Genomic DNA, 18,085 nt, shown 5'->3' on the forward strand with positions numbered 1-18,085 from the left:
CTTTGCGACAAATACGATGTCAACTACATGATCATGCAAAGCAATATGAGAATGATGATGCATGTCATAATAAATGGAACGGTGGAAGTTGCATGGCAATATATCTCGGAATGGCTATGGAAATGCCATGATGGGTAGGTATGGTGGCTGTTTCGACGAAGGGTATATGGTGGGTGTATGCACCGGCGAAAGTTGCGCGGTACTAGAGAGGCTAGCAATGGTGGAAGGGTGAGAGTGCGTATAATACATGGACTCAACATTAGTCGTAAAGAACTCACATACTTATTGCAAAAGTTTTATTAGTAATCGAATCAAAGTATTAGATGCATGCTCCTAAGGGAAGGGTTGGTAGGAGTTAACCATCGAGCGATCCCGACCTCCACACAAAGGATGACACTCAATAAAAACATCATGCTCCGACTTCCTAACATAACGGTTCACCATATGTGCATGCTATGGGAATCACAAATGCGAACACAATTATTTCTACCAATCCATAATTACTAACTAGCATGACTCTAATATCACCATCCTTATGTCTGAAAACTATATGCAAAGAATCAAACTTCTCATAGTACTCAATGCACTCTATATGAAAGTTTTTATTATATCCCTCTTGGATGCCCATCATATTAGGACTAGATTCATAACCTAAGAAAATTACCATGCTGTTTAAGACTCTCAAAATGATATAAGTGAAGCATGAGAGTAAAAGAAAAACAACTCCAAAAGATATAAGTGAAAATCAATGAGTAGTTAAATAATTATTTGGCTATGTGAAGACTCTCCCATCTAAGAATTTAAGATCCTAAGTACCTTATTCAAACAAAATAAAATGACACTCCAAGGATAGCACGAATCATGTGAAGAAGCAAAAATTTAGGTTCAACCGATACTAACCGATGATTTTTTGAACAAGAAAGGTGGGATGCCATCCGGGGCATCCCCAAGCTTAGGTGCTTGAGACTTCTTGAAATATGTATTGGGGATGACATGAGCATCCCCAAGCATGATCTTTTGTGTCTCCTTAATTCCTCTCATATGATGGTCTCCAAATCTTAAAAACTTCATCCACACAAAATTCAACAAAAACTCTTGAGATAGGTTAGTATAAATCAATGCAAAACTTTATCATCCTCTATCGTAGTAAATCACTAAAATTATTATTTGACATTTCATACTAAATGGCTCTGCATATTTAAAACTCATATACTCAAATAGGATCATTAAACAAGCAAACATATGCAAACAATGCAAACATAACAACAATCTGCCTAAACATAATAGTCTGTGAAGAATCCAGCCAGATTCATACTTAATTAACTCCAACAAATCAGAAATAATTCGATACTGTATAGAATACATAAGGTCATACTATGTCCAAATTTCAAGTTATTCTGACATACAGAAAATTCTAGGGAATTTTTGCATTCCAAGCGAACTTCCTATTTTGGAACAGCAACTCCTATACTTGCAAATTAAGCATGGTAAAGGCTATCCTTGATATTTTTATTGAACTAAATGATGCAAAACATTAATATAAATAACATCAAGAAAGTACGAATAAAATAAAATGACGCTCCAACCAAAACACATATCATTTGGTGAATAAAATTATAGCCCGAAGTAAAGTTACATCTTAGGATCCAACGATAGTAGCAAAGACCACGGTACATCGAGATCATGACATCTGAAGAACACGAGAGAGAGACAGATCAAACACATAGCTGCTGGTACATACCCTCAGCCCCGAGGGAGAACTACTCCCTCCTCATCATGGAGATCGCCAGGATGATGAAGATGGCCATCGGAGATGGATTCCCCCTCTGGCAGGGTGCCGGAACGGGCTCCCGGTTGGTTTTTGGTGGCTATAGAGGCTTGCGGCGGCGGAACTCCCGATCTAGGTTTCTTTTTGGGGGTTTCCGTATTTATAGGAATTTATGGTGGTGGAATTACGTCAGTTGGCCCCACAAGGAGGTCACGGGCCTGCTAGGCCCTCTCGAGGGGGTAGGGCGCGCCTAACGGGCTCGTGACTCTCTCTTGGCTCTTTTGGTCTTCTTCCAAAGCTTCTGGGATCTCTTTTGGACCAAAAAAATCATCGCGAAAGTTTTATTCCATTTGGACTCCGTTTGATATTCCTATCAGAAAAGGGTCCAAAACAAGGAAAAAACAGGAACTGGCAGTGGGCTCTAGGTCAATAGGTTAGTCCCAAAAATAATATAAAATAGCATATTCATGGATAGAAAACATCCAACGTTGATAATATAATAGCATGGAACAATCAAAAATTATAGATACCTTGGAGACGTATCATCGTCCGACAAAGACTCCAGGCCAGCAAGCGCCTTCCGCTCGCCAGGTGTCCTCCCCCGTTTCTACCACAATCCGACCGCTCGAGCACATCCCTCATGTGCCAGCACAAGACCTAGGTGTCGATTCACCTGGGTACGTGTCGCGACCACTATACGGCAGGTCAGGGGCCAGACAAGGCATTTATTGCCCCTTACACTACCGAAGAAGTAGAGCGGTGAATATTGTTCACTCTGCACCCCGTGAGCACACTGTTGGTGACCCCTTTGCCTATAAAAGGAGGCCCAAGGCTCATTCTTACGGGTTGGACTTTTTGGAATCGGAGACTCCCTAATCACCTACTAAGTTACTGTAGCCAATCACCCTACAGTAAGCACATAATACAAACTAAGCAGGAGTAGGGTCTTACGCAAGAAGCGGCTCGAACCTGGTTAAAAGACCTTGCCGGTGTTGATCGCTAGATCCGCTCTCGACACCGTACCTCTCTCTCCCCCCGCAGAACGATCAAGGTACTCCTCGAGTTTCCCAGAGGTGTCGGTTTCTCGACTGTCGTCGAGTAGGTACAATATAAAAACTAAATATGTGGTGTGACATGCTACCCAACATGTAATCTATTATTGATAGGTTCATTGAGAAATGATGAATTGATAAACATCAACATAATAATATTCATAAACATAAGTAACATAATCATCAAGTTTCAAAATATACAATCCTTAAAGAATGTTTACCCCCAATTAATTTTACTATATTAGCATGGCATGGCTTCGTATTCACCACATAAATACAACTGTCAAGCACCACAGTGTTAAGTTAGGCAATTGGATCATACTTTTTAACGCGCTTTATATTTTTATTACTCACTCAATACATGATCATGAACCATGGATATAGCATATAGGTGGAATATAATATGGTGGTAAGTTTCAAATTGGTAAAAGTGGAGAAGAACGTCTGGCATCAACTCGGCGTATCAACACGCTACGGAGATTCCCGTCAATAGATATCAATGCGAGGACTAGGGATTGCCATGCAACGAATGCACTAGATATATAGGTGTATGAAAGCTCAGCTGAAGCTAAGTGGGTGTAAATGCAACTTGCTTGCTCATGAAGACCTAGGTCATTTGAGGAAGCCCGTCATTTGAATATACAAGACAAATTATTTAATGAAAAATTCCCACTAGCACATTAAAGTCACAGAACAAGAAACTCTCTATATGAAGAACATGGTGTCACTTTGATGCACTCGTGTGAAAAGAGAGGTAGTAGCGCCATCCCTTCTCTCTTTTCTCTCGTTTTTTCTCTTTTTCTTGTTTTTTATTTTTTTCGGGAGTCTCATCCCGACTTGTGGGAGAATTATTGTTTCCATCATACTTTCCTCGCTGAGGCAATGGCCTAATACTGATGATAATCACACTTTTATATACATACAACTCGATATGAGAAACTATAGTATGACTTCATGAATGACTCTGGCTGTGTACCAGGATGTGCAACGATCTAGCATAACATGTATGATAATGATGAACGGTGGCTTTCCTAAGAATACTATATTTTCTACATGATAATGCAAAGCAGTATGACAATGCAAGTACAAGTCATATGATGTAACGGTGGAAGTTGCATGGCAATATATCTTGGAATGGATATGGAAATCCCATGAGAGGTAGGTTTGGTCGTTGTTCTGAGAAAGGTAAAAATTTTCTTATGTGAAATAGAGGGTATCATGTCATGGGTCTTGGATCCACCGGCGAGCTATGCGCCGATCATTGAAGTGAGAATGGGCAATGCACGGTACCGAAGAGGATAGAAAAATATGTGGAGGGGTGAGAGTGCGTACATCCATAGATTAAAATTATTCATAAAGAACTCACATACTTATTGCTAGATTTTATTAGATCTCTCAAAGCAAACTATTAATCGCATGCGCCTAGGGAGGAGGTTGGTAGTAGTTAACCATCACGTTCCCTCGACCAAGACATCACTAGGATTTCAATGAGGAATACGAATGCTCATACATAATCACCGTGCCATAAAAAATATTTATATGAACAACAAGTTAACACCCTCTAATTTATGATAGTCTTACTAACCAAAGATCATGCACTCATGCCTAGTCACATTAACAGATTACTATCATTAAGTCACTATTTGTCTTTATGTGCTACATGAAGGTTTTTATTATGCACTCCTTGAATATCTATTATTTTTGGACTAGTCTTATAAACCATGCAAATTATAGTCACTATTTATTAACTCTCAAAAATATAATTGAAGAACGAGAATGCAATTATTTCTATAAAATCTACAGGCTACAGTGCTCTTAAATGATATAAGTGAAGTACTAGAGCAGCTCCTTAACTCAAAAGATATAAGTGAAGCACAAAGAGTATTCAAATTAATCATGGTGAATACGTATCTCTCTAATGTTGGTATGTTTAAAAAACAATTACTGTGTATAACTAAAACAAAACAAAACTAAGATACATGACACTCTAAGAGAAACCCATATCATGTGAAGAACAAAAATATACATCCAAGTGACATACCGATGGATTGAGTCGAAAGAAGGTATGCGTTCCGAGGCATCCCTAAGCTTAGGTGCTTTAGTATTCCTAGAATATTTCCTTAGGTTTCCTTTTGCATCCCAAATATTAGGCTCGTGACTCTCCTTATTCCTTTATCCATCATGATAACACCCAAAACATGAAAACTTCAGCACACAAAACTCAACAGAAACCTACGTGAGATCCGTTAGCATAATAAACATATCCAATACTTTAGGTACTGTTATAAATTGATTATTATTTTATTAGTGCATAAGGTACTGGATTTTAACTTTTCCTTGGCTTGTACCCCCTGATACAATCCATCGCATCATCAAAGCAAGCAAACTATGCAAACAAAAACATAATATGTCTAAAACATAACAGTCTGTAATGATCTGCAAAGAAACTATGCTTATGTAACTCATAAAGTTATGAATAATTGGGAAAACCTACCTAATTTGTAGCGTAATACTATGTAAAAACTTCATGAAAAAAAGTTGGTCTAGTAAAATCACAGAAATTCTGCACTAGATATCGAAGTTTATGTTTTTGCACCGCATCAATTCTACTTATCATGCAAGTCATCCCAAAGGATTTACTTGGAACAAACAATAATTTAAACATACAAAGCACAATTATTATAGAAGCAATAATCATGTTATCACACAAAAATAGAAAGTATTGGGTTGTCACCGAAAAAGCTCTTTCTTTATAGCCATTAAGATAGGCATTGGATAATAATGATGCTCACGTAGAAGATAAGAATTGAATCACAATAATTGTACCATAAGGCATGTCAAAAACACATCTAAGTCTAACATAGTTCCTATGAGTAAGCATTTGATAAGCAAACAAGTTGTCAACACAAGAGGTGTATAGCATATGCAAGTAAGAAGATTGAAGCATAAACAATTTGAGCATCAACACAGGTAAGTGAGTAACATGAAAATTTCTATAATCATATTTTCCTCTCTAATAAGAACTACATGAAGGATTATAGTCAAATTAAATAATATATCTATCATACAAAATATTTTCCATATGATCCACATGCACAAAAATTTTACAATCTTCCAAGATAGTGGGATTAACATTAACAAAAGTTATGACCTCTCCAAACCCAATTTTACGAAAAAAAGTTATAAAATTGGGTATTCTCAAATATAGTGGGATCATTATTACCTAAAGTTTTTTCTCTTCAAAACCCACTTGTAGTAGTAATGCAAATATCATAATCAATAATAGATTCATCATGAAGCTAAGAGCTATCAAGATCACAAGAAACATCCTGATTATCACCCAAATCATGATCATTAGCACAATTGATATTCATATAATTTATAATAACAAAAGTGCAATCATGCTTTTCACTAAAGGAACTATCATGAATCACTTTATAAAAAAAATTAACACTTCGTCACAAATTCCAGATTCATGATTTTCAACCAAGAACTCATAAAGAAAATCTAGTGCACTAAACTTAGTGGAAATTGTTTAAAATAATCGGGTCTTTTGAAAATATTAGCAAGTGGATGAGGATCCATGTATCTTACTTTTCTTGCTATGCATTAGGATTGTGTGGAGAAGATAAAGATAGCATTGCAATAAAAGTAGAGAAGAGAGAAAGTGAATGATAATTTGTGTGTAGGTACTTGAAAGGAAATTAATGATACTCCCCAGCAACGATGCGGGATATCCTTCGTGATATTTATGATCTACATTGGTTTTTTGTGAGGTGGAGTGGGAAACACATTATAGATAAGTATTACCCTCAGTGATCACAAAGTTTATTGAACCAATAGGAGTAGCATGCAACCCCCATCTTCAGCGACACAACACAAGCAAGAGGGTTGTAAATCTCCTTAGACTTGTTACTTGCAAGTATATTAAGTGTGTAGATGATCATGGATAAATATAAATTGCAAAAGAAATAAAAATTAATTCATGGAATCAAGGAAAAAACGTTTTTCTAAATATATAAGTGGATACACCCGGGGGCCATAGTTTTCTCTATTTTCATCTCTCTCAAGGTAAACAAATTACTGTTGGGCAATTGATAGGGAAGTGCATATTTATGCAATTTTTATTCACGGAAATGATCATGTCTACTTTGGCATCATGTCCATAAGCAAATAGGCAGACTCTTTTCTGCACCTATTACTATGACTCCACCCACCGGCCTCTCTCCATCATGCATCTTGAGTATTAAGTAAGACAGGGTAATGCTTGGAGAATAATGACATGATGTAGACAAACATAACTCAATTAATATGAATCAGCTCCAACATTTTATTCTTAGTGGAAACAATGCAAAGACATGTCTTGTCCCTTTCTGTCACTGGTATATGAAGCACCGCCACATTGGACCCACTACAACGCACCCCTCTCACTATAGATAGATCAATCTAGTTTGCAAAAAAAATCAATAGACCAGAGATATTTACGAAGCTATAATAATCATGCAAATAAGATTCATATAATTCAGATAAGACTCAATTCTTTTATCATGAATAACCTGGACATAATTCATAAAATGCCAACAAACGCACCGCACATACACTACTGTCGGATGGCCCTAACGCGACACTACAATTACAAACCCTTCACTCGGATAAACTATTTAAACTGATCAAGGAGAGCACCAACATATTTCTAGATGATTATGTGTGCGATCGACGACATATAGTTGAGCCAGATGAACTGTTTGTGATGACATAAAATAACACAAACGATCACCCAAATAAAGATGTGTGTGATAGGAGGTAAACATGTTGCCCGGATGAACTGTTTGTGATGAGCAAATTTTAAATCAAACAGTTGCACAAATGAAGATGTGTGTTATAAACAACATAGAGATAACTAAGATGAATTGTGTGTGATGATCCAAAACAACATAAACAAAGAACACGATTGCATAACCAAATTAAACATACAAATACATAAGTAATTACATACATAGAAACATGATTGCATAACCTAATTAAGCATCCAAATTCATAAGTGACTATATAGATAACATACACATATACCTCAATAAACTATTACATGCATAATAAAGTATGAGAAACGATCATGAAATCATCTACTTCTTGTTATGTTTCCTGCCACCACCCTGCTTGCAGCTCGATCCCACGTCATCTTCATGTAGGAGGCACTTTGTCATGGCAACGATCCGCCTGAACATCTCATAGCATCTATAAACTTCCTTGGCCAGGTTCTCGATGTGATAATCATCCAGTCTCTTCATCTAGGCCCAGTGCGAGACATGCTTATTCTTGTTGCACTCACCGTACGTGTCTTTGTAGTAGAGATCGATGATGGTGAGGTCAACATGGCAATCCTTGTCCTCCTTGATGCCCAGACCCTGTAGTGGTCATGTATGTCGACAAGTTTCTGGGAGGCCAAGCCTGAAGTCTTGAGCACCTTTCGGTCATTGCTGGCATCGACTTTAGCAAAATTATAGTCGGGGTTGTTGACAAACATGGTGAAATGCTTGCAAGGTTTATGGCAAGATAGTAGTGGTAGAGGAGGACGTGATGGAGAATGCACAACTAGGCGACGACAACCTTTTGATCATGCCCGGCATGATCGCCGGTGTACACGAGGTCGAAGCCAACCACTTTATAATTTTCATCCGCATTAAGCAATCACTCCATGGTGTTGATGGAGTTCTCCACCATGGTCGTGTCATTGGTATACACCACTCTGAGGTCCGTGTTGCTCTAGTGGGTGTGCACATGACGCATGTCGAACTCCATTGGAGCGCCGCTTATTGTATCATCGAGGGTGTGCTTATTGTATTGTGGGGCACGATCAAAAACGTGAAGGGACTATGGTTAATGGACACGGATATAAACGGAGACCGAACATCCTGGAAAACCGTCATCTCAGGATGGCAATTTTTGCAGTGTGTGATTCAGTCGTGGAGCACGTAACTTCATGGGGCTAAACGTGTGGCAAAACCGCATGCATACGGAGCCCCGAACATGATTGTGGGCAAGCCCCAATCGCCGTTAGAGCATGCGCGGAGGGGTGCGAGAGCGGAGCACGTGGAGGGACGCGAGAGGATAGCGCCACGAGGAAGGTAAGGTTGAACCAACCCATTTTGTAATGTCCTTGTCAATAAAAAGGTCCATGACGAAGGAGCTCTCCACGTACATCGGATGGTTTGTGTACACCCTCGAGATCCCCGTACTTGTACCGTCTATCATGTCCACTATTGCATTCATGGTGAATTAGTGCTCGTCGTTGGGAGTTACTGGATGGGCCATTGTAGACGTGCAGGATACCCTCGGTCATGGTTTTGGTTCTTAAGGTCCAGATATTTATCATCAATTGCATATCAAGGTCTAGATATTAATCACACATTTCATACTATGGAAAATATTACTACGAAAATACGAGTGTCATATGATGCCATTTGAATGATTGTATCACAAATGAGATAAATAGTATAAAGATTCAACTTCTAGAATTAAAAGGCTCAAATTCAATGATTACAAGGTTCAAACCAATAATAGAAATGAAATTCAGCTTATGCAGAAACTTTATCATGCAGCTCTAGATGCGCGTGTTGATCAGGTGAAACATGAACATATGAGAGGTTCATGTTGATATTAAAACTAATTTTTCAACTTAAATATTTATGCAATGGGATCCTCCACTAAAATGTCATGTATGGGGCTGACATAAGGACTTTTGAATAGTTTGTTAGCTGAAGTTACAAAATAAGGTTGAGCTTCTGCAAAGACTTTTCCATTTTGTCCTAGTTGTTGGAGCTGATGAGCAAACCATTCTTTTTTGCGGAGTAAATTGAGGGAAAATCTCATTATCTTTAGCACACTTTCTCTCACAACAAAGAACTTGACAAATATAATCTCCGGTAAGGTCCCTCGATAGGAGTTCAAAGTAATTTCTGAGAGATGGCGATCGAGGCAGTCGACGGGATTGTTATATTGTATCACATTATCCGCTACATGGCCTAATCATATCTGCAAAAGAAGAAAAAGTATTAGTGTCTGCACACACAAGTGACCTATTTGATTTCCAGGGTTTCCAAAATTGATCTCCCCTTTGATTAACATTTAACATAAAGGACCATCACCTCGATATATAGCTTCTCCAGGCACAAAAAGCATCTTACGAATCTCACAACTTGGTCCGGGTCTGGGCCGATAGATTCCAGTGTCAAGACTTTCATTGTGCGCAGATACGGGTCGAGCTTGTCTGAATGATTTTCAGGATGACACACGAACATACATCTTGAATAGATAAAAATAAATGTTAATTTCAAGGAGAAGAAGGCGGCTATTGTACGTGGACGGTTTTGGATCGAATAACAAGTTTAGAGAAGTGGACGAATGAGTTGCCAAACACTATCCACTCCGACGCTTAATTGGCCCTGATTCTTGTTGGACCTTGTTGACTAACTACACGTAATCTCTCAAGTAAAGGCACATCCTCAATAACCATTTGGTGATTCAACTTGTGTGATCTCTTGTTGCAGCACCAACAATACACACAAATTGTCTAGGGACTCATGCAGGCGATGTGAACGATACTCAAACCATTGATTGCTTGAAGATGAAGGTACTCGAGCACAGTAGGTCACGGAGTAGGCACTCCATGTTGTCATGGGGGATGCAGACGACGACGAGCTCGAGGTGCTTCAGTCGAGGTAGTAACAAAGCGGGATCGGTGTTAATCTGTGGGAAATGGTAGTTCATGAACCTAGCGATGCTCAGTATTCGAGCGAGATGCAACGGGGAGGGTGGCACTGAGAGCATATGTCATCATTAAAAGTGAGCTCCTCGATCTAAACTTGGGCGGTCAATAAGAACAACTCATCAAGCTTGGCTCAGTCCTTGTTGTTGGAAAGGAACTTGCCGAGAGTAAGGCATCTGATTGGACCACAATGCGTGTCGAGGATTTGGGACAATGCATCCAAGCATTTGTGATAGCCATTGTAGACCATGTGCTCGTTGATGAGGCAAAGAGGGGGACAACCCCATAGGGCACACCACCGCCAGGAGAGGATGGTTGTGTGCACGCTATCTTTGATTAGGAGGAGGGAGATGACGACTGTTAACATATCATTGGGGAGGCTGCTAATGAAGTCTAGGCGTGCCTGAGGCGCTTGAATTTCTGCCTCGGCCCACCTCCTCTCGTTGGCAACCTCGTCCACCACCTCCGAAGTATCGGCGGCCGTGACACTTTTTGTCATGAGTAGAGAAGTTGGAGGATAGTGATTATGTAACTAGATCAGGACAAAAGAGTAGTGCATTGGTAATTACAAGTTACTACGTAGGATCATATTTAATAGATCAAAAAATGGAATCCCAATTGGTTGCTGAAATACGGCACAATTACATTACTTCCAACAAAGTATGGGTGGATGACATCATCGGGGAAGTTAGCTTTTATCGTATCGACAGGCTCTTTTAGGTGGAGTGTAATTTTAGAGCCAGCTTTCAATACATAAAACATTGAAATTTCTGGCCAAAGTCATATATCAAAACATGAGTGACAATCTTCATCAAGTTTTATAGAAACAACGATTGTGAATCCATGGTTTGTGCTCAATATGACATACCTCGAGTATTCAGTTATGTAAAGGCCAAGATTTAGCGCTACAGTTGTTGTTGCAAAGCAAGGGATGTACTACAGGATTTGATAACATTGTTACAGAATAGGGTAACATCCTAGTACGGGAGTAGTTAAAAGAAGAACACATCAGTTGATATGAAAGGACAAAAAATTATAAGTAAACCCAGGTAGTGTGAGATTGAAAATACCGTGTGCTTCATGAAGTCGTCTGGTATGGTGAGATGGAACTCCTCGATTATATGGCTGAGGCCGCATAGCCCTGACGTGTCCTTTCACTATACAGTCTATAAATAAAACTCTTGAATCATCATGAAGAAACATGAATCCACGACAATTTCAGACGGGTGATTAAAAGGGGTCGATGGACTAGGATGAGGCATGAGTGGAAATATATCAGTAGATTAGTTACCTGGTTCTCCATGGGGAAAAACTAGTATTGAAGGGCAAGCTTGGGTCGACGACGAGAAGTGTCGAGAAAGTCAGTGTCGATAGGCCGCGACAAGCGGCAATGGCGAAATACGGTGTTTGGGGGCAGCCGGAAGTGGTGACACGCATTGAGCTAAGTGGTTGTCGCGGGGATAGGCAGTGACATGGAGAGTAGCGGAGGAGTGTAGGTGCCACTGGGAATGGGGAGGGGAGGGGCGAGTGGGGGTGAGGGTTTTGTGACGTGTGGGTGCGGAGGGTTTGTTGTCCTAGAATAATGTGCTTCCGAGGCACTGGATCATAGACCCCAACCATGTGTGATAAATCATAAATATTACTACTATTACTATACTCGAGAATAATGTGCTTTGGAGGCAACGATTCACTAGACACAATAAAGCATATATATTACCACTATTACTATACTACAGAATAATGTGCTCTAGAGGTAACAGTTCACTAGACCCAACCGTGTGTGGTAAAGCGTAAATATTGCTACTATTCCCATATTCCAGAATAATGTGCTTCAGAGGCAACCGTTCACTAGAGCCAACCGTGTGTGATAAATCATAAATATTAGTATTATTACTGTACTCGTGAATAATATGTTTCGTAGGCAATGGTTTACTAGACCCAATTGTGTGTGATAAACCGTAAATATTACTACTATTACTATGCTTCAAAATAATGTGCTCTGGATGCCAACTGTTCACTAGACCCAACCACATATGACAAAACGGTAAATATCACTCTCAAGTAAACTAGGACTCCTATGTGACGAAGATACGGGGAAGCATTCGATCTGTGCACATCCTGCGGTTCAGACGTGCGATCTGTGGGGATGCATCCTGGACAATTAGCACACAAGTAACTTGGCACAATGAAACTCATTGCACATCGTTCCAATGTGTTAAAAAGAACCAACGCTAAACATTCACCCTATAATCTGCGTCGTACGTTTTAATTTATTTTGCCAAACGGTTCCTATTATAAAACTGTGTGGAAAGATTGAAAGGAAGACAAACTATTAACGATAATAAGGTGTGTGTGCTGTGGGCAATCATAGGTTGGTATAGCTAAGAGAGGCATAAAGTAAAAGAAACCAGATTGATTGCAGCTCAAGAGTACAATTACATTGCACTATGAGTTCATTACACATAGTCTCGCTGACATGTAGTTCAACCGATAAACATATATACTCAAGCTTAGATATAATACACACAAACTAGATAGATTCTCTAGGAACTTGGCATACACAATGTGCGCCATCCTGCGAGAATACTTCTGCTTGAAGGAGCCAATGCCTCGTCCTCTTGCATGCGCCACCATACTGGAATAATAGTTTTTAATCTTATGGTTGCAGAATAGGCATCCATAGTCCCCATTCTTCCAGACACGCATGTTATGATTTTGAGCCTTAAGCTCCCTGAGCATTTGCCTCTTGAACCTCTCATGGACGTCTTCATCCTCGCTGTCGATATCTTCATATATCACCTATAGGAGTAGGATATTCAAATGGATTGTAAGATCTCACTATGAATTATTAGCACAATCACTTGATCTAGTCGAACTATTAACAAAATCATTTGTACAGACAATATGTAACAAGAGAACACCTAGCTATGATTTATTTACGAAAAGTGGGTATATATAACCAACGGGTTCTCTGTCAGAGTCATTGTTGACTTCAGAGTGGTTGTCGGAGTCAATGTAGAGCACCGGCTCCAACTAGGAAAGCACGACGGTGCTGACAACGTCAAGGCTGCGCTGTTGTCCGTGCGACATATCATTTGCGGGGATGGAAATTTCTATGCCCATCTCCTTGCTATGCTCGGGTGCTTCATTGGCCCCTACGTGATCACTCCCTCCCATTGGAGGTTACTAATGATGATTGAGGATGACGATGAGGATGCAAGCGGGAGGGGGAGAGAGGTTGTGTGTGTATATATCGAGAATGAGGAGTGCAGGAGCGTGTTAAAACCAACGGTTCGTGCGCCATTAATAGAGTCGTTGGGACGGAGGCCCGCGGCGGTTCAAAGGGAAGGCTCGCCTCCCAATGAGTGTGCACATCGGACTGCTAGCATGCATCATGAACACGCCTCCCATCAATTCACACACGTGTTCGCATGCCTCCCGGCGATCCTACATGATAGCCTGCTAGCATGCGTCCTATCAAATCAGTTGTGCTTGCATTGATCGTTGGGCGTGTATTTTTTTCTCCTTTTTTGAGGTTACTTAACCGAAACTACAAAAAGAACAGTGCTATTGTAATGGAAACATGTTGGATTAATAAACCGTTTGCGATGTTACCATCAAAATTATGTGTTGCATCTACAAAGCTTAGATGAAAACTTGTCTCCAATTGTACGATTTATTTACCACGACCTATTTGTTCCATGCCATGAAAATTCTGACAATTTTTCAAGAATTCGAGCTTAGCTAGCGATTTGATATAATTTGAAAACCAAGACTCACGATGTTTGTGGCCGAGTGACGATCCCGAGATGTTAGAAATTTATTGCCTTTCCTTGCATGGCGACTAAAAATGCACCCAAGACACAAATTTTGATATTCTAATCCATTCTAGCGCACAATCGCATGCGCTTATAGTTCAAATTTGAAATTTATAAATTAATCCCTAATGAATAAATTTAATGTATAAATATATTAATGTTCTCTAAAAATCAAATTTTACCATGGCACTCGTATTGTGACATGTTCACTATAGAAAAAGTTGTACATGCATGTTGCGATCTGACGGTGGTGTGGTGGGACGGCTTAGGGTGGGGGGTCTCGCATACTATGCATCGTGAGCCACCGTGTGGGGTTGTCTGATTCGTGTGGCACCTGCCAAATCAGAAGTCCTGCATTGGGTATTTAAGACCTTTTTCATGCCCTTCTTCATGCATATGTTTGTGTCACATGCGGTGGTGGTCCTGGTACACTCCCTCCCTCTGCGTTGCATTTTCCGTGAAGAGGATAGGGTTATCACAGCATAATGTGGGTAAGTATTTCCCTCAGTTATGAAACCAAAGTCTACCGAACCAATAGGAATATCAACCACAGCCGTCTTCAATGGCTACACACAAAAGAACAAACAACTTGCGCCCAACACAGGCAAGAGGGTTATCCATTCACTTGTCTTGTTATTTGCAAGCAAGTGAGGTGTGCACATAATTGTAGATAGCAAGATACAATAAAAACAAGTAAATAATAGCAAGGTAATGAAGCTTTTATCAATCTGTTTTGAATAGACTCGGGGGGCATAGCATTCCCTAATGGCATCTCTCATGGAAAAATAGCATACGGTGGGTAAACAAATTACTGTTGGGCAATTGACAGAAAAGCGGATAGTTATGCGATATACATGGGAATGATCATGTTAATATAGGCGTCACGTGCATAAACAAATAGGCCGACTCCTGCGTGCACCAATTACTATTACTTCACTTCAAGAGCGCCTTTATTCTTACCTCTCTACATATTAAGTTCATGACGAACGAAGTAATGCATGCAGTAAGATGACATGATGTGGAAAAAGTAAACTCAAGAAATATGAATAAACCCCACCGTTTTATCCTTAGTAGCAGAAACACGAAGACGCCTCTTTTCTCCTTCTGTCACTAGGATATAGAAATTGGCGAGGTTAAACCTACCACAACACACATCTCTCACTAAAGAAATACCAATCTAGTTGGCCAAACTATTTCAATAGATCGGAGAGAACAACGAAGCTATCATAATCATGCACATAAGAATAATATAACTATTTAGAGGTGACTCAAATATTTATGATGAATAATCTGACCATAAACCCATAATTCATGGAATCCCAACAAATGCACCTCACAAAAGGAATTACATCATATGGATCAAAGCGAAGTTGCGATGATCATTGTATTGAAGATTAAATAAAGAGATTGCCATCTAGGTATGGACTATGGACCCGTAGGTCTTTGGTGAACTACTCACACATTATCGTGAGGGAAACAAGGTGGATGAAGAGGCTCTCTATGATGGATGTCCTCTGATAGGGTGCTGGAACGGATCTCCAGGTGGCCTCTCCTAGGAACAGAGACTTGCGCCGGCGTAAAAAGTTTTTCAGGACTCCAGTAGGTGTTTTTAGGATAGATGAGAATTTATAAGCCAAAGAAAGGAGTTGGGAGGGCCACGAGGGAGGCACATGATATCATGGCACAGCTGAGGGAGACCGGGTTTAGGGGGAACTTGGGACGTTCGCCTATTCTCATGAGACGGACTCCCGAGCATGTTCAACCATCAGTAGAATTATCAATATAATGGTGGACTCTTTCAGAGAATTGGCGTGTAATCCAAGGAGATGTAGTAATCGGCATATTCCTTCTCTATTGTAATCGACCTTGTGTTAACCATGGCACAGTTGACATCTATATAAGCGAGGGCACCATAGCTCAGAGGACAAATTAAAGTCATTACGATTAGGGTTTAGACCATAACATCCGATCTCGCACTAGATTAACTCGATATAGTGTACTATTCCATCAATACCAACAAGAGCAAGATGTAGGGTTTTACCTCCATCAAGAGGGCCCGAACCTGGGTAAAATACCGTCTTCGTGGTCTCTTGTTACCCATGGACTCTAGATCCACAGTTCGGACCGCCTACTCGAAATCAGCCGGTTTCGACACCGACATTGGTGATTTCATTGAGATCTCAGCTGTGAGATTGCAAAAAGGCTCGATGGCTCGCTTGGTCACCGTCGAAACGTCAAGGCGGAGGATGTCTTCATCTCCGGCCAATCCCTTGGTTTTAGCAGTACCACCCTGCACATCAAGGCGGCTCGTCACCATATTGGCGGTGTCTCCCCGGGTCAGGAATTTAAGTTTGGTGACTTGGAATTCATTGCCAACACCCACGGCTACCTGATCCTCTCCGAGGTCTACGCCTTGGCCGAAAAACTCGAATATTCCAAAGCCTTAACTTCGAGTCCTCTTCTCGATCTTGTGTAGAGAATAGATTCTAACCTTGGTTCGGCCTCAAGCCAGGATCTAGGTATGGAGTTCAAAGGCACGATGGTTATCCCTCCCGAACACACATCCTACGCCGACACTCCGGAGTGCGGCTCCACTAGGGCTCTTAGGTCCACTCTTGCAAATCTCTCATCGTCTAATGAGACGGGAACCCAAACCCAAACCGATAACTGTACGGTCTAGCCAACCCCGATCGAGGACTTTTCTAGCCCTAGAACCAAGTACAAGGAACTTTTTTTCCCACCCACCACATACTTCGTCTCCAATATTGAAGATCAAACTGATCCGCTTGAATTCTCTTCTAAAGAAGCCAAAGATATGGACACGACTATTCACTCGCCTAGTCCTCCCATAACGGGACGATGGACAACCACCTCCAAGTATGATGTGCACATGGTGGACAGCCCGAGGGATGAGGGCGCTATGGGGAAAAGTGACGATAACACCCCAGGTATAAATAGCGGCAACGATCCCTATAAGCACCGTCGCCAGCGCAAAAAGTCTAAAGCTTTTAAGGGCAAGGAGAGCAACACGGGCACCAGGGATAATTCGAACCCCGCGGATACGGAAAATCCAGTTGAATCCCCAAAAACCAACGACCCCGAATATGACCCCGACCTACCAGGATACATCGATATACACCAACCTGAAGATCTCGGTGATTCAGAGACATCAACTATGTCCCTCTGATCGAGGAGGAGGAGATCTTGGGAATCGAATATTTCATCGTCCCCGAAAACCCAGTAGAGCAGGAAGTATTTAGGCAACAGCTCATCGCCACACCTCGGAGCCTTAAGGTAAAGCAGAGACATCTGAAAGTCGAACATGACACCATCAATGAAAGATTGACTAAAGTCTTGGCCACCGAGAAAGGGTACGGACAGGAGCGACAGGGGCAAACCAAATCTTACCCACGTCGATGCTTGTTGCCAGATTTTGAAGACGAGGTCTTGGAGCCGCACCACACAGATTCACAAAAGACGATCAACTAGACCGTCCTCCTCGAGGACGGGACAAGAAAAAGGAACCGGTTCAACCAAAAGACCGATAGGATATTTGGCCAAAAATTAAGTGTAATTAAGAACAAACCACATCTATTAAGCTATCCAGAAGTCACACTCCCATGAGACAAAACATATACCAAGATCGACCCAACCAGAACGATGGAGTTCGGGATAAGAAGCA

This window comes from Hordeum vulgare, chromosome 3H (assembly GCF_904849725.1).
Source record: "Hordeum vulgare subsp. vulgare chromosome 3H, MorexV3_pseudomolecules_assembly, whole genome shotgun sequence".
Taxonomy (NCBI): Eukaryota; Viridiplantae; Streptophyta; class Magnoliopsida; order Poales; family Poaceae; genus Hordeum; species Hordeum vulgare.